Below are 18933 nucleotides of genomic sequence, written 5' to 3'. Positions count from 1 at the left end.
CCCATTCCTGGTACATCCCAAGGAGTAAGTTGCATCTGGAGCTTCTGGCCCATAGACTTGAGGGTGAATCAAGTGACTGATTAGAGGGGGATTTCAGGGATCTCTTTGCCGGTGCTAAGGCAGAATTCTCTTGCTTTGCCTAAACTTGGATCTGGGTCACAGTTCTGGGTGGTGATCCCAGGGTGAGAAGCAGTGCTGGAGTGGTGGAGCTTCTAGTGGTGGGAGAATCCTCCTCACAGTTCCAAGGCAGAAAAGACTGCTTGTGGTCACTCACAGACCAGGAAAGAAGTAAACACCTAGCCCTTGATCATACCACCTTGGAAGAACTGAAAACTTACAGGTGCCTAGAAGTATCTCTGAAAACAGCTGCACAAAACCCCAAAGCTTGGGATGATACATTTTCCACACTAGAAGCAGACCTCTACCTTAACAAAGAGTTTATAACTCAAGCATTTGACTGGGATCATGAGCAAGCTGTGCAAAAAATTGTCAGACCATAGAATCTTTCTTTGGTGACAAAGAAGATCAAAACATACAACCAGAAGGAGACAACAAAGTAAAAGCTCCCACATCCAAAGCCTCCAAGAAAAATATGAATCAGTCCCAGGCCATGGAAGAGCACAAAAAAAGGATTTTGAGAAGGAAGGAAGAGAAGCAGAGGAAAAACTGGGAAGAGAAATGACAGTGATGCAAGAAAATCATGAAAAACAAGTCAACAGCTTGCTAAAGGAGATGCAAAAAAAAATTGAAGAAAATAACACCTTATAAAATAGCCTACCCAAATGGCAAAAGAGGTCCAAAAAGCCAATGAAGAGAAAAATGCCTTAAAAAGCAGAATTGGCCAAATGGAAAAGGAAGTTCAAAAGCTTACTGAAGAAAATACTTCTTAAAAGTTAAAATGTAGCAATTGGAAGCTAGTGACTTTATGAGAAATCAAGACACTGTAAAACAAATCCAAAACAATGAAAAAATAGAAAACAATGTGAAATATCACATTGGAAAAACAACTGACCTGGAAGACAGATCCAGGAAATAGAATTTTAAAATTATTGCACTATCTGAAAACATTTACAGTGGAGGGGAAGTGGGGGAAGGTGAGAGGGAATGAGTGAACCTTATTCTCATTGGATTTGGCTTAAGGGGGGGAATAACATACGCACTCAATTGGGTATAGAAAGCTATCTTAACCTACAGGAAAATACAGAAGGGAATAAGAGAGTAGGGGGATGATCAAGGAGACAGTAGATTGGGGGAGGGGGTAATCAGAAGCAAACACTTCTCAGGAGGGACAGGGTCAAAAAAGAACAGAATAAACAGAGGGCAGGATAGGATGAAGGTAAATATGTGACTACTAAGGAAGTGTTTTGCATGATGACACAAGTATAACTTCTATCGAGTTCTTGGCCTTCTCAGTGAGGGTGAGTGGAGAAGGAGGAAGGGAGACAATTTGGAACTCAAAGTGTTAAAAACAAAGGTTAAAAATTGTTTTCACATGCAACTGGAAAATAAGACCTAAAGGCACTATGGTATAGAAATCTATCCTGCCATATAGGAAAATAGAAGACAAAGGGGATAAGAGAAGGAGGGGGGAGAGATAGAAGAAAGAGCAGATTAGTGGAAAGGGTATTCAGAATGCATACTGTCTTGGGGTTGAGTGATGGATGAGATGGGGAAAAAAATTTGGAACTCAAAATCTTGTGGAAGTGAATGTTGAAAACTAAAAGTAAATTAATTATTTTTTAAAAAGAACAAAAAGATGGACTGAAAATTAATAATCTAATCTAATCCTAAAGAATGAATGATTCAAACTACAAATCATAGAAACAATCAATAACTTCATCCAAGAGAATGACAATAATGAGACAACATACCAAAACTTATAGGATGCAGTGAAAGCAATTCTTAGGGGAAGTTTTATATCCCTCAATGATTACATGAATAAAATAGAGAAAGAAGAGGTCAATGAATTGGGCATGTAACTAAAAAAAAATAAAACCTATAAAAAGAACAAATTAAAAATCCACAGTTAAATACCAAATTAGAAATACTGAAAACCAAAGGAGAGATTAATAAAATTGAAACTAAGAAAATTATTGAACTAATAAATAAAACTAAGAGCTGGTTTTATGGAAAAAAAAGAACAATAAAATAGAGGAAACCTTTGGCTAATTTAATTGAAAAAAGAAAAAAAGAAAACCAGTATAATTGACCATATCAACAACAAAACAAATAGAAACCACATGATCATCTGAATGGATGCAGAAAAAGCTTTTGACAGAATACAACATCCATTCCTATTAAAAACACTAGAGAGCACAGAAATAAATGGAGTCTTCCTTAAAATGATAAGTAGCATCTACCTAAAACCTTCAGCCAGCATTATAGGTAATGGGGATAAGCTACAAACATTTCCAATAAGATTGGGGGAAGGGGATGGTGAAATGAGGATGTCCATTATCACCACTGTTGTTCAATATGGTACTAGAGAAGCTAGCTTTAGCAATAAGAGAAAAAAAAATAGAAAGTATTAGAATAGGCAAAGAAGAAGCAAAGTTATCACTCTTTGCAGATGGTATGATGATATACTTAGAGAATGCTAGGGAATCAAGTAAAAAAAACTACTTGAAATAAACAACTTTAGCAAAGTTGCAGGTTATAAAATAAACCCACATAAATCATCAGCATTTCTATATATTGCCAATAAAGTCCAACAGCAAAAGATAGAAAGAGAAATTCCATTTAAAGTTACTGTAGACGTTATAGAATATTTAGGAGTCTACCTGCTGAAATAAACCCAGAAATTATATGAAAATAATTACAAAACACTTTTCACACAAATAAAGTCAGATCTAAACAATTAAAAAAACATCAGTTACTCATAGGTAGGCTGAGCTAATATAATAAAAATGAGAATTCTACCAAAGTTAATTTACTTATTCAGTGCCATACAAATAAAACTACCAAAACATATTTTATAGAGCTAGAAAAAGTAACAAGAAGATTCCTTTGGAAGAACAAAAGGTCCAGAATATCAAGGGAACTAATGAAAAGAAATGCTGGGGAAAGTGGTCTAGCTGTCCAGATCTTAAAATTTGTTGTGAAGTAGCAATCATCAAAACCACTTGGTACTGGCTAAGAAATAGTGGTGGATCAGTGGAATAGGTTAGGTATGTGAGACACAGCAGTCAATGACTATAGTAATGCACTGCTTGATAAACCCAAAGACCTCAGCTTCTGAGATAAGAACTTAGTATCTGGCCAAAAAAAAAAAAACTGCTGGGAAAAATTGGAAAAAGAGTATATCAGAAACTAGGCAACTAGGTATATACCAAAATCTTACACTATATGCAGGGATCATAAAGTCAAAACGGGTACACAATTTAGATATCAAGGCTGATACCATAAGCTAACTGGGAGAGCAAGGAATAGTTTGCCTGTCAGATTTATGGACAACAGAAGAATTTATGACCAAACAAGAGATAGAGAACATTATGAAATGCAAAATGGGAAATTTTGACTACATTAAATTGAAAAAAAAATTGCACAAACAAAGCCAATGCAACTAAGATTAGGAGGGAAGCAGAAAACTGGGAAAGAATTTTTACAGCCGGTCTCTGAGAACAGACTCATTTCTAAAACATATAGAGAATTAAGTTAAATTTATAAGAATAGAAGTCATTCACCAATTGATAAATGGTCAAAGGATATGAACAGACAGTTCTCAGATGAAGAAATTAAAGCCATCTATAGTAATATGAAAAAATGCTCTAAAACATTATTGATTAGAGAAATGCAACTCAAAACAACTCTGAGGTACTATATCACACCCATCAGATTGGCCAACATGATAAAACAGGAAAATGATCAATGTTGGAGAAGATGTGGGAAAATTGGAACACTAATGAATTATTGGTGGAGTTGTGAAATGATCCAACCATTTTGGAGAACAATTTTGAACTATGCCCAAAGGGCTATACAAATGTGCATACCCTTTGACTCCGCAATGGCACGTCTAGGGCTATATCCCAAAGAGATCATACAAATGGAAAAAGGACCCATATGTACAAAAATATTCATAGGAGCTCTTTTTGTGGTGGCAAAGAATTGGAAATTGAGAGGATGCCCATCAATTGGGGAATGGCTGAACAAGTTGTGGTGTATGAATGTAGTGGAATACTATTGTGCTATAAGAAATGATGAACAGGCTGACTTCAAAAAAACCTGGAAAGACTTGTATGGTCTGATGCTGAGTGAAGTGAGCAGAACCAAGAGAACCGTTGTACACAATGACAGCCATGTTGTGCGATGACTAACTTTGATAGACTTAGCTCTTCTCAGCAATGCAAGGATCTAAGACATCTCCAAGTCTCCTGATGGAAAATGCTAGCAACATCCAGAGAAAGAATTATGTAGTTTGAATGAAGATTGAATCATACTATTTGTTCTCTCTCTTTTTTTTTCTTTTTGTTTGTTTCTTCTTTCTCGTGGTTCCTCCTATTGGTTTCTAATTTTTCTTTACAACATTACTAATGTGAAAATATTTTTAATAGAAGTGTATATGTAGAGCCTATATCAGATTGTATGCCATCTTGGGGAGGGAGGAGGGGAAGAAGGGGCAGAAAATTTGAAATTTAAAAGTTATGCAAACTATTGTTGAAAACTAAAAATAAATTAATTAAAAAGAAAATAAAAGACTCCCTCTCCTCCCATTTTTAGGTCCACCCCAAATTGGTCTTGGCATCATTTCAGCTCAGTGCTTTAGCTTGGATTTCCAGCTACCCATTCTCCACATATCTACACTCTACGGAGTACAGTATCAAGTGCCATTGGAAGCTGGTTATGTTCTAAGAATTCATGTATTCTTGGTGATGCTCTCCTACCATTCAATATTAAAATACTGTTTAAAAGGTACATTAGGAGAGCGAGCAGGGCAGGAGGCCAGGCCAGAGCCGGGGAAACTGAGGCCGAGGACAAGGACTAGACCAGGGTCCTGGAGACATGTTCCTGGTTAATTCCTTCCTGGGAGGGAAGGGCGGCGGCGGGGGCGCAGGCATATAGGCGGCGTCATCATCTCCATCAGTGAAGCTGCAGCCAATTATAACCCAGAGCCCCCGCCCCCTCGATCCCTCTTCTCCAACATCAAGGCCAATGAGAGCAAGGAGGTCCAGCAGTTCGGGAGGCTGTTTGCCCAGCTGGCAGGAGATGACATGGAAGTCAGTGCCTCCGAGCTCATGAACGTCTTACACAAGAGGTGACTCGACACCCTGACCTGAAGACAGACGGTTTTGGCATCGACACCTGTCGGAGCATGGTGGCCGTCATGGACAGCTATAACACTGGCAAACTTGGCTTTGAGGAGTTTAAGTACTTTTGGAACAACATAAAGAAATGGCAGGCCATCTACAAACAGTACGACGTAGACCGCTCAAGGACCATGGGCAGCAATAAGCTTCCAGGAGCCTTTACAGCTGCAGGCTTCTAACTCAGCCCAGAGCTGTACCAGATGATCATTCGGCGATACTCCGACGAGAACGGGAATATGGATTTTGACAACTTCATCAGCTGTCTCGTGCGCCTTGACGCCGTGTTCCGTGCCTTCAAGTCTCTGGATAAGGATGGCAGTGGGCAGATCCGGGTAAACATCCAAGAGTGGCTGCAGCTGACCATGTACTCCTGAGGCCCGTGCTTCTGTTCACCTGACTGGTCGTCGGCCCCCCTCCACCACCCAGGACAGAGATTGCCAGGAAACTGCTCTCCCCATCCCCTGCAGTTCTGTGGATCTCAGCCCAACATGGGAACCCTCTGGCACCCACACCACCAGCCACTGAAGCTGTTTTTCCTGGGGAGCCCCTCCTACCCACGCCTGTATAAACATGGCCACCACCAAGGAGCCCCTACTCCCCGCTCACCCCCACCCCCACCTCCCAGCTCCAGAACATGCCAACCAACCACATGCTCCCCCCCAGCACCCCTGCAAACATGTCACATGCTTTAACACGCCAGCCACGTGCTTCCCAGCCTCCTTAGAAATACTTATGCTCTAATGTGCTGTCTCCCCCCAGCTCCACCCAGCATGCCTGTAAATGTATCACGTGCTCTAACACACCTGTCATTGGCCCCAGAACCCAGTCAAATATATGTAATGTGCTTTAACAGGTCAGCCAGGTGCCATCATATGCTGCCCCCACCGAGTTCATCTGGTATCTAGTGCCTTTGGCCCACTCCCAATGTGCTTCAGCCCCCTCCCCTTCTCTGGGTGGGCCTGGGAGCAGGGGGCAAGGCTTCACAGCTGCCCCAAAGCCCAAAATAAATAGTATGTCTTTCATTATTGCTCAAATCTTACTGGTATACCCTGTGGGGGGGGGTGAAGGGTAGGTCGTGATTGGGGGAGGGAGGACTACTCACGACCATTTCACAAGTCCTGTAGCTGTGCCACATGTCCCTACATACCATGAAGATCATAGTCGGGGACATGATCTAAGGAAAGAACAATAGCAAAACAGGAGCTCCGGATTACACACATTCCTGCTCACAGGAACATGTACGTCCCAAATGTACTCATCATGCCTACTTTCTTTCCTCCCATGCTTTTGCCTGAGAACACCAAAGCTAAGTTTTTAACCACTCCAATTTTAATATGTCAACATTTTTCCTACCATCTGGAGTTTCTAAATCTCCTCTATGGTACCTAAATCAACTGGTCTCCTTTACCCCATCTCTTACAACATTCAGAAATAGGAATAGAAATGTTCTTTGTAAAAGAAAGTACCTCTGTGTCTGTTCCTCTTCAAGTCGTTAAATGTCCTAGTCTTTTAGTGACAACACAGTTCAGGATATTCAATAAGATATAGATATATTTCGAGTCCTAATAATATGGACTCATACTAATTTTTATATGTGGCACACAGAAAGATTGGCTGAACCTCATCAAATATGTACATACAATGCTAGAGGCAATAAAAATTTTAAATCACATCAGAGTTTATTTTTAAGATATATGATAGAGGGGTAGATCCAAAAGGACATAAAAGACTGGCTGATGCTTATATCCCTTGTAAGTGAACAAGAATATAACAGCAAATAATGTTCTATGTGCTTACTTCTTCATATGAAAATTAATTAATTTACTGATATAAATACTTTGATATAAATATTCTTACGATATAAAATATATATGGAGAGGCAGTTTAGAATAATTTATATTAAAGTGGTCTTAGAGTTTGGAACTGTATTCAAATACTGCCTTAGAAACACACTGACTGATAAAGGTATGACCCCAAGGGAGTCATTTAACTTCTGAAGTCACAGATACTATGATTATAAACTTCAGAGTTAATCTGCAGTGATAGAGCAAGTTCCTCAGTGGAAATTTCTTATAGAGGTAAAATCGTGTGTCCTCAAAAAGGAAAAAAGAAAAGTAGGGAAATTGATGGAAATCTTGATGAGAACATGAAAAGGGAACAGGCAAGCTTTTCCTGTCTGCATATGTGTGAACACAAAAAGGAATAATTGCATGTTCATCTGTGCACATATATAATATATATAAATATGCATTATGTCCATGCACATATACACATGTGTGGTTGTATGTATATGATAGCATATTATTAACCAATTAAAATTTAATTTGAATGAGTAACATAGTCCAATAGAAAGACATATATTTAGAGACACAAGACTTGGATTCATCTCCAACATATAACATTTAATAATTATGTAATACTAACCTCTCAGGATCTCAGTTTTCTCATATGTAAAAGAAGTAATTAGACTAAATGACCTATAAGATCACTTTTAGCTCTAAATCTACGATCTTATGGTCTTATGATTAGTATCACAAACTGAACCGAGATGGGCCTATGCATTTTTAACTAGATCAAAACTGTTGAGTTTCAATACAAAGCAAGGGATAAAGAGGGAGAGCTGAGATATTTCTCAGCATCATGGAGTACATGTTTCAGAGAGTCCAAATACAAGAGTTATTCCCAATCAATCATCAGGTAATCCTCATAACTCTGAATGTGAATAGCGTTTTGCAGATTTAATTGGCTCCAGCCATATGGGAATAGTCAAACTATGTTAGGAAACGTTTGAGAAGTAAGGAACAAAGGAGACCAAAGAGCCATAGGCTACAGATTCTGGGCAATAAATGGTATCCTGGAAAGAATGTTCAACTCAGTTTAATAATCTTCTGATTATTACTATCAAGAAAGTTGAGGTATAAAAGAGAGCTATATATGCTCAACAGAAATGTCTATGGCCCTCGTGGAGGATGGTCAACAGACAGTAAAAACGGAAGATATTCCTATTAATGTCCTACAAATTTTCTTGTTGGCAGATTCCGTTGTGTTTTTTTGTTTATTTGTTTTGTTTGTTTGTTTGCTTTGAATCCCAGAACACTGCAGAGTCTATGAAACGTGACCCATAATCCTGCAAAAAATAAAATTGGTAGAACTAACCATACAAGCAACTCTAAGTCAGCTAAAAATGTCTACTGTTGAAATCACAACATGAAACTGAGTGTACAACCCAGAGAACTATTTAATTAATACTTTTACTTCCAATGGACAGTGTGCTTTGACTATGAACTTGGCTCATCACTGAATAGGAGTAAGATGTGGTTAGATTGTCCTTGGGGAATGCTTAGTTTTTTAATGACCTTTTTTCCCCCCCATGAAACAAAGGGATTAATCATATCCATAATATTCCAGCAATACAATATATATCCAAGTAATGAAAATACTACAGTCTCTGAAGAATTAAAAATTACAGGTCACCTAAATGGTAATGTGGCAGTATATAGCAGCCATGAGTAGGCTGAAAAATGCATGAGAGGCAGCTAAAAGGATGTACAAAAAAAAAAAGTGTGATTGGAAAAACATGTGGCCAGCCATGCAGCAAGAAGAAAGGATAACCATTGTTATCTCTGTGATGTCAAGATATCTATAAGATGGTCCATAAGACAAAGGGTGGATACTCAATAGAGTTCTTATAAAAAAAAAACATAAATAAGTACAATACAGGATGGGAAAACCTATATGGGGTGGGAGCTGTATGATTGGAATGAGTGCCCACATTGATAAGATCCCAGATGCCTTAAGGAAAAAAGAAAACAATGATTTGTACATGTATTCATATTTATGAATATGTATCATACATTTACGAATATGTATTTATACAGTATCTACCTATGAATATATACATGTATATAAAGCAGATTACTGTGTATATATATGAATACATACATTTTGGAATTGGTGCTACAAATGAACCATGAACTTCATGAAGAACTGATAGGCAGAGATCAGTCTATACCTCATTTAGGAACATAAAGCAGAATTTTCTCTGATTTCAAGTTATTTGCTGCCTCCACAATCTAACTTTTTATTACCAGCATCCTTATGGCAGTGCTATATAGCTGCAAATCACAGTATACTGTGATCTAAGGAAACTAAAAATAGCAAATGAACTGAAGGACAATGAAGAGATTCATGTAAGAGGATAGTAGCATTTCTCTGTGCCTTTGAACTGGCTGTCCCCCACACTTGGGAAGGGAACCCTCTTCACTTCCATCTCTTGGAAGCTCTCAGGATTCAGCTCAAGAGCTACCTTCTTCATAAAGCTTTTCCCCATCCTACTACTAGGATGTCCTCTTCCCCAACTCCCCTGTATATTCTGTATAGTGGCCCTTCTGGCTACTCCCTCATTCCTGCCCACAATCATATAGGCAGGCCTGGGCCTCAGAAGTCAGAAGATTACTTTCCCCCTAATAATAATATCTCTATTTACAAAATACTTTAAGATTTCCAAAGTTCTTTACACGTTTAATTCTCACAACACACTGAGAAGTAGGTGGTACTACCATCCCCATTTTACAGATGAGGAAACTTAGACTAATAGAAGTGACTCATCCAGGGTGACACAGCTAGTAAGTATCTGAGGCATGGTTTGATTTTGGTTCCTCCTGACTCCATTGTGCTTTATCCATCTATCCACCTATCTGACTAATTAAGTAACCCTGAGGGACTGCAATATTTTGGTATTATCTCTTAGAAGCCTCCGTCCGCTATGCATACCTCCCCCCTTAAAAAATCAATAAACCAACTGGCAGCAATTAGCTTTAACAAAAGGGATGTGTGTGCATATGCTATACATACATAAGGCCCTGGGAATAGTCAGCTCAAACTCAAAATGCCAAAGTAGTGAGGCACACATGTACTCATGAGGCCAAGACATAATTCTCTATACTTTCGTATGACTCCTGGCCCTGGGAATGTTTTGTTTCTTTTCGGAGTCACCATCAAGGTCACTTCAGGAAATGACATCAACAAAGGATGAATCACTCCCTTGCTCAGATTGTCTGGTTCTTTTGAGGACAAAGTATCATAGGTGATTAATAAATATACTTCTAGGTTGGGTCAAGTACACTGACCTGTCATTGCTCTTGTTTCTCACTGAATTTGGATGCTGGTATCATTAATTTCAAAGCTTCATTCATTCCTCCCCAATCAATGAGCAAGGTGGTAGAGTTGAAGTAATTCTTTTCCTGAATGCCACTTCCAGATTTTCCCTCACTTCTTTTACTCAGTAACCTCTTCTTCTTTGAGATTCACTGAATCTATGTCTACTACTCAATCAAAATTCTTTTAGTTGCTTTCTATTGACATCTAGGATAATCTTTCTTCAATGAGTTCAGTGCCTGCTTCATAATCTTTCTTTTGTCCCCAACTCCTGCTCTTATACTAGGTGACTTCAACACGCATATTGATATACCCACAAACACCCTTAACTTCCCATTTCCTCACCTAGGTAATTTCCCATGAACTATCTTTCCATATCACCTCAGCTGAACACGAATAGGGTCATACTCCTGGCCTTATCATCACCAACAAATGCTCCTCTTCCATGTTTATCGAATTAGAAATTTTCTTAATAGAACACATAGATAGAGGTTGTCATTTGACATCTCTCATTGCCTTACAACCTCAGAAATTGTTCTTTATCTTCACCATGATTTCCAAACTCATAACCCTTTAGTTCTTTTCCAGGCTATCAACCCAGTACTGGCTACAATCTCCTCCTTTCCCTATCTGGAACTTCTAATAAATCAGTCCAACTCTACACTGTCTTTTTTTTCATGCATCTTTTGCCCATTTATCCTATTGGCAATCTTCTGAAAAGACTCAACCCTGGATTATTCCCACCATTCATTGCTTTCACTTTTGTTCACATGCTGCCAGTCCACTACATTTGAAAGCCACCAGGGAAGAGAATCAACTCTTAATGTGTCCATGAAATTCTGGCTAAACAGCCAATTAAACAATAATTTTTAAGAAGCTAATTAAAAATTTTTCACATGTTATGGACCCCTGAATCATCATGGCTGACATGAAGGAGTCAAAGAATATTTGCACTTTATCAGGAGAGTGGTAAAGGATGCATCCATTATACATGCCTGGAAACATCCTACTCCAAGCTTCAACATTCTCACCTTGAATGCTGAATGACAATCCTTTGGATGATGACACAAGGGAGTGCTACATTAGTATGTACTTACACCGTACGTGTTTTCCTCCCAATTAGAATGTAATCTCCTTGAAAGTGGGGATTATTTATTTTTTGTCATTGACTCACTAGAGTTTAGCATAGTAGCTGTCACATGGTTAATGCTTATTAAATTTGCATTGATTGACTGGCTGGTATAAGCTATGCTAATACACATCTCTGCTGTATCAACTCCTGATTCTGCCGAATTTTCATCCACTTGCCCACCTTCCTACTCACCCTGCAGATGCCTCTGCCCTTGAAGCCAGCTCCACTAATGCCATTGGTGAGTACCTTCCTGGAACCTCCATTTGCAGAAATATCTGGGCCAGTCTCAGCCAACTTTTCTCCTGGCTCAGACCCTGACTATTTGGATTTTTTTTAAATCTCCATTTAGGAATCTTCCCTCTCTTCCTCCCCTATCCACTTTTTTCATATCTATTTTATTAGCTTTCTTCACCACTCCATTTAGAATGTAATCTCCTTGAGAGCAAGGACTGATTTTCTTACATTTGTAGTAAATGTAAATATATTTTCTCTCTCTCTCTCTCTCTCTCTCTCTCTCTCTCTCTCTCTCTCTCTCACAACTACTAATAAACTGGACAAGTTTTGAATATAGAATAAATTGTGGTCTACATATCTGTATTCTGAATACCAGCCTTGCTAAATGCAAAGATTCATAACAAGCATTTTGGCCCAAGGTAATGTTTTTCAGTCAGTAGATCTCATAAAAATTGTCAGCTCAGGCTTGGAGGGGTTCCAATCTATATCACAGAAATCACAGATCCTTGAAGTATTTATGTGATAAAAAAAAATGTGTTAAGTATACCTCCTACTAGATATAACTGAAGAAATGGAAATATGGTTTTTCAATATCTTTTCCTTAAGCTACTAAAAATAAAAGAGATAAATTTGAGAGAACAGAAAAGAGATATGAGAATGTCCCAAGAAGGAAATCTATATTCATTCCTTCAGTCTCTAATAGATGCTCTCTAGTTCTAAATGTTTCAAGTAACAAGGCTTTAGCTACTTCATTTAGGAAGCTGTTAAACCATAGAATACCACTGGAATTTCCCACTAAATTATTCACATTTAATCATATTTCCTTTTAAATATTTCTTTGCATTTGGATAAATAGTTCCCTTTTCTCTCTTGTTGCATTTCTTGTTGAATTTACATTTATTTCTTTTGCATTTTCAACTTTTCCCTCTCCACTACATTCTTCTTTACTGACATCATTGCCCAGGTCTTTAATTTCAACTTTGGTGTATATACACTCTACACTGCTCAAGATAGCAACTTCTCCAGGCCATTGCAGTTGGCCTTCTTGATTTTTGTGGCAAAAAAAAAAAAAGGCAATCGTCCGGTTGCTGACTTTCTAGTGCAAAGTTAACTAGGCTAGTCATTAGGACATGATCTCTTTCTTGGCTGGCACTTTTAGCTCAGTACTACCTACCAGAGTTTTCCCATTCACTCATCATTGAATCACTTGCTAACTGTGCAATTCACTTGTTCTTCCACCATTCTACGCAAACTATACATTCAAAGGTTGTCACTGAATTCCTAATACTGTAATAACAGTTTAAATTTATTTAAGGTTATAGTTTTTAAATATAATGCATTGTCTTATTTCATCTCCAAAACAACCCTGTGAGGTAGAGGATTATTATTATCCCTGCTATGCCGATGAACAAAATACATCTCAGAGAGAGTAAAAAACTTTTTCAACTGTTATAGTTAAAATATATGAGAGTTGCAAATCAACCCAAGGTCTTCCCACTTCCAAGTTTTATTCTAGAGTTTACTCAGGGTTTTTGAAGGCTTTGCCAGGTCTAGAAGTTTGAGCCTTGTTGGAAAGATTTTGAGCATGGTCCCAACAAGGGATTACATCTACCTTCTATGAAGAAGCCTAATTAAGTACAGGGAGGCTCACAATTAGTGAGCAACCCGGTCAGTGATGTATTCTTCGGCCAGGAAAAGCAATGAAACAAAGAAAAATACAAAAATGGCCTTCTATCCTATGTGGCCCCCTTCTGTTTCTGTAGTGATATGACAGAAGAGACTAAGAACCACAGTTTTTAGACAATCTATGAACATTTACTTAGCTTTTAAGATTCTAAATGTAAGCATCATGCCCAATGACTAAAGTGTTATTCTGTTTGAAAAAATTAATCATATACACCTTGACATTCTCATTATAATTAAATAGCAAAAACAGAAATTCTAGCTAAGTGTAAGGATGACTAAAAGATCTTCCTTGTCATGGCAAATAATGGAACTGACTTTATGATATGTCCAAAAACAGCAAGAAATGTGATCTCATGAAATAATTCTTCATCTCATATCTTAGTGACCATGATAAATATTTACAAAAACCTATATGTAAAAAAATACAGCATATGTACCAATATCTGTCATAGTGGAAGAAAAGATATATGTGTGTAATATGCACATTTATATTATATATACACACGTATATATGTATATGTAATATATGTAAACATTTCCATAAATATATGAAGAATATAATAAAGCACACAAATTGAAAAATCATATATTCTCATTATTCAGAGTTGTTAATGCCTAGGTAAAAATCAGAGATGATAGCAAAAATATTTTAGAAGAAATAGTTTAGCTGTATGGAATGAGAGTGGACACAGAGATTAAGACTACAAAAAAAAATCTTAAACTTATTCATCATTCGTACATTCTTTGAGAAAACAGTGAGAAGGTATGAAATAGACATAGCAAGCACTGAATAGCATAACAAAACTGAAATTGAATATGTTTTAAGACAGAGGAGATTACTCATCACTGAAACATTTCTGAATCATTGTTTATCTAGTTAGACTGCAGACTTCTTAGAATAAAGATCAAAAAGTCTATAAAGTAGAAGAATAAAAGTTAGAAAAATATATGTTTTACAATTAAAATAACCCCTGATGGCCCTATATTTAATAGTTAGTAATATTGATAAATGTATAGGTGAAACTTTGATACTGATTAGGGACATGTAGAAGGGAAGGGGGGGGTCAAGCATTTATATAGAGTAAGCTCTTTTTACAAATATTAAATCTTTTGATCCTCACAAAATCCCTGCAAGGTAAGTGTTCTTATTAACCCCAAGAGGAATAATAAAACAAAGTAGGAAGGAAGGGGGCCTAGCAGTAATAAATCTCAAACTGTATCACAAATCTGTAATAATCAAAATTATCTGAAATTGCTGGAAAATGAAGGTACCAGTTAAACAGATTTGGTCCAAAAAATAAATAAGTGAATACATTAGTAAAATATTTGACAAACTCAAAGACCTCATTTTGGGGGGGTAAGAATACTATTCAACAGAAAAAAAAAACACTGGTAGGAAAATCAGAAATCAGTCTGACAGAAAGTAGGTTCAAATTTCTATCTCATATCATATATTGAGGAAACCTCTGAATGAATACTTGAGTTATACACAGATTATGTCACAAACAAATTATAGGATTGAGGCAGAAATTACCTTTCTGATCAATGAAGAGGAGTAATGTTCATGACCAAACAAGAAATAAGGAGTACTGAAGAAAAGAAAACAGAAAATTTTTATTACATTCTTTTTTTTCATTAAAAAAAGAAAAGACAAATGCATTCAAAATTTGAGGAGAACCAATTAAAAATAATCTTTGAAGCAAGTTTTTTTGTTTCAAATAAAGGTCAGAAGTCCAAGATATATGAGGGATTGTGCCAAATAGATACCAAAAAAAAATTCCCCAAAAGATAGATGATCAAAGGCTATAAAGAGGATGTTCTCAATGGAATAAATGTGAGTTACCAACAAATACATGGAAAAAATGTACAAATCACTAATAATTAGAGAAGCACAAACTAAAATAATTTTGAGATTCCAATTTATGCTATCATATTGGTAAAGATGACAGAAAAAGGAAAACAACAATTACTAAACAGATATCAGGAAAGTAAGTACATTGACATACCATCGTTGGAGCTGTGAATTGGTCTAACCATCTTGTAAAATTATTTGGAACTTGGTCAAAAACTCACCAAGCTACACATGTTTTTTATCCAAACAATATCACTACTAAACCTATATCATAAAGTGATCGAAAAAATAAAAAAAAGGACACATATGTACAAAAGCATTCATAGCAGTTCTTGTTGTGGCAGTAAAAAACGGGAAACCAAAGAAGTTGAAAGAAAATGTGGTTCATGAATGTGATGGAATATTGTTACACAATAAGAAATGATGAAAAGGATTGTTTAAAAAAATAGGAAGACTTCAATAATCTGAGGCAAAATGTAGTCATAAGAACCAGGAGAAAAATTTATACAATAATAACAATATTGTAAAGGGGAAAAAAAATCATTGAAAATTTAAGAACTGATCAAAGTGATAACCATCAGTGATTCCAATGATAAGTCCAGGCCTGATACTAAAGGAATGTCTTTGGGAGTAAATGTAATAAAGGTAAACTGAGGTACATACTCCAAATAAAATTAGTTTATTAACAGTGAAGTAGGGTGGCATTCAGATGTGGGAAATCACATCTCTCTCTGATAATTAATGGAAGTTAGGTGTTTTATGGCACTCATTTGCCTCTTGTATTCTTTTCCAGGGGATCAGTACCACCAGGCTTGCTCTCTTCTTGGAGGAAATCAAATATCCCCTAACTGGGCAAGGTTGGCCAAAGAAAGATCACATATCTTTTGTGGGATGGCTCCAGGTTAAGCTGGTTAAGGCTTATAGAAAACAAGTAGATTTCCGAGGTAGGAATGATAACAACTTTGCTTTAAACTAACCCTGAGGGAAAACTAAATTCCTGAGCAAGGTGAATTCAGACAGATACTGACTCAATTATTAAAATCAATACAACATAAATATTACTGTAAAATCAATACAATAGAAATCAGAGATAATATTAAATTCATATTTTCATGAAGGGAAGAAGCATTTATTAAGCTACTACTATGTGCCAGGTACTGTTCTAAGTGCTTACCAATATTGTCTAATTTGATTCTGAAAACCCTGGATTGTAGGTGGTATTATTATCCCCATTTTACAGTTGAAGAAACTGAGGAAGACAGAGGCTAAATGATTTGACCCAGGTCACACATCTAGTCAGTGTCTGAGGCTCAATTTAAAGTCAAGTCTTTCTGATTCCAGGACCAGCATGCCATGGACCGTTTTACCTATTTGCCTATCCATTACAAAGCAAAATGAGACACATTTTCAGACATAGACAATGTCAGAATTAGTTTGTTTGGATATGTATATTTGTTGCAAAGGTTTTTTTTTCTTTTCATTGTTTTTCCAGGGTGGATTGGGAGGGGGAATGTGGCTAGTGAATGAATTATCTCCCTCCATAAAAAATGAGAGGATGGGAGAGGAGATAGAGGAGGGAAGATGGGGAGAGATGAGAAGAAACAAGGGGAGGGGAGGGGAGATAAGGCAGGAGGGGGAAAAGGAGATTGGAAGAGAGGGGAGAAGGGTGAAAGAGGAAGGAAGGGAAAAGGAGGAAAGGAAAAAAATCATGAAAACCCACTGTAATTAATTAAAACTCAAGGTTTCATGTGGAATTCTCTTTTTCTGTTCTACTTTGGATGTTTTGTTCTAATCTTCATTTTCTAGCTGACAGAATTCCTTTTTACTATGCTTTGCAGCATACTAATACCAGGAACATCTTCAATAGGGACCTCATGCTCCTGCCAGAATGGTTAGTCTGGGTATTCCAGTATCATTAGCACCCTCAGGACTCTCTGCCTCTTTGATTGGCGGGCAGAGCAGAAAAAAACAAACAAACAAACAAACAAACAAATAAAAATCCTCTTCTCAAAGCTCCCATTAAGGAGGGTGCCAGGACAGGTACTTTTTTTTTCACCCTGCAGCACCTCTTTGGACTTCTCCATCATGACCCTATACCAGGTAGCTTCCCCCTGCCCTCTTCAGGTTCCTTTTGTATGTTGTCTTATCCCATTAGATTGTAAACTAATCAAGGGCAAAGATTGTCTATTTCAGATTTATATCTCTAATGCTTAGCACAGTGCCTGGCACATAGTAGGTGCTTAATATGTGTTTATTGACTTTCTGACAATATGGAAATACTCATTTTATTTGGAGTTTGTTTGGCAGCTAGGTGGTAAAGTGGATAGAGTGTCAGGCCTGGAGCGAGGAATATTCTTCTTGAGTTCGAATTCGGCCTCAGATACTTCCTAGCTGTGTGATCCTGGGCAAGTCATTTAACTTTGCCTCAGTTTCTTCATCTGTAAAATGAGCTGGAGAAGGAAATGATAAACCACTCCAGTATCTTTGGTAACAAAACCCCAAACTGGGTCATGAAGAGTCAAACATGACTGGAAAATGACTGAACAACAATAGAAGTTCAGAATTATTATCATTATTTTTGTTTGTTTTTTTTGGTGAGGCAATCTGGGTTAAGTGACTTGCCCAGGGTCACACAGCTAGTAAGTGTCAAGTGTCTGATGTCCGGATTTGAACTCAGGTCTTCCTGACTCCAAGGCCAGAGCTTTTATCTACTGCGCCATCAGAATTATTTTTAAAAGTTAAGTATAGGAAGATAAATGGAGCAATACAAATGAATCAAGCAGAGCTAGTAAAACAATATGGTAAAATAGAAAGAAAAAAACAGAAAAATAAACTGAAGGCTATGAAACTAATTCAAATAAGCATTCCCCTAATGGAAAAAAAAGTGAGACTTCGTCTATCTACCTTCTTTGAACAGGTGAGAGGCTATGATATGGAATAATACATATCATGTTAGGCTTGGTTGATGTGCTGATTGATTTTACTGATTGCTGTTGTCTTAACTCTTTGCGATAAGCAATGGCCTCTGGGAGCTGGTGAGAAAACAAGAGTGGAGGGAGATTTGAGGGGGAAAATATATGGGATAGGAAAACAAAAGATCTCATTGCTTTTCAAAAGAGAAGAATAATTTATATTTTCATATGAGATGTTCCACTGCTGAACACACCTTTATTTTTTTACAAAAAAGTTACTCTAAAAAGGAAAGAATATAAAATCCTACCATTTGTTGTTCAGTCATTTTTCAGTTTTTATAATCCTATTGTACTTATTATTTATTTCTTTTTAAAAAATTTATTAAATAGACCAAAACACTGTCTTGCAGACTATCCTCCAACATGATATCTCTCAGTTTGTGGTAAAATAAGATTTTTGAAATGCATGTAATGTAAATAACCTTATTTGACAAACATCTCATTATTATTATCAGGAAAATATAAAACATAAAGATGTATGCTGAGCAAAAGTCTGCACCACTATCACCAAGGAGATCAAAGACAGTTTCAAATTCAAGAAAGGATTCCCTATAGATGTTGAAGTCCTCCAAATGCTATTGTTTGTGGGGGATGTTA

The 18933-nt window shown here is 37.0% G+C and overlaps 1 pseudogene; it reads left to right on the top strand.

Annotated features, from left to right (window-relative positions):
* The first annotated feature begins 5207 nt into the window (after positions 1–5207).
* LOC110218174 (calpain small subunit 1 pseudogene) lies at positions 5208–5757 on the top strand (annotated as a pseudogene).
* Positions 5758–18933: the final 13176 nt, after the last annotated feature.

The sequence above is a fragment of the Phascolarctos cinereus genome, unplaced genomic scaffold, assembly GCF_003287225.1.
Source record: "Phascolarctos cinereus isolate Bilbo 61053 unplaced genomic scaffold, phaCin_HiC Scaffold_726;HRSCAF=1367, whole genome shotgun sequence".
Taxonomy (NCBI): domain Eukaryota; kingdom Metazoa; phylum Chordata; class Mammalia; order Diprotodontia; family Phascolarctidae; genus Phascolarctos; species Phascolarctos cinereus.
The sequence above is the reverse complement of the archived record's forward strand: the minus strand, read 5'-3'. Positions and strand labels throughout refer to the sequence as shown.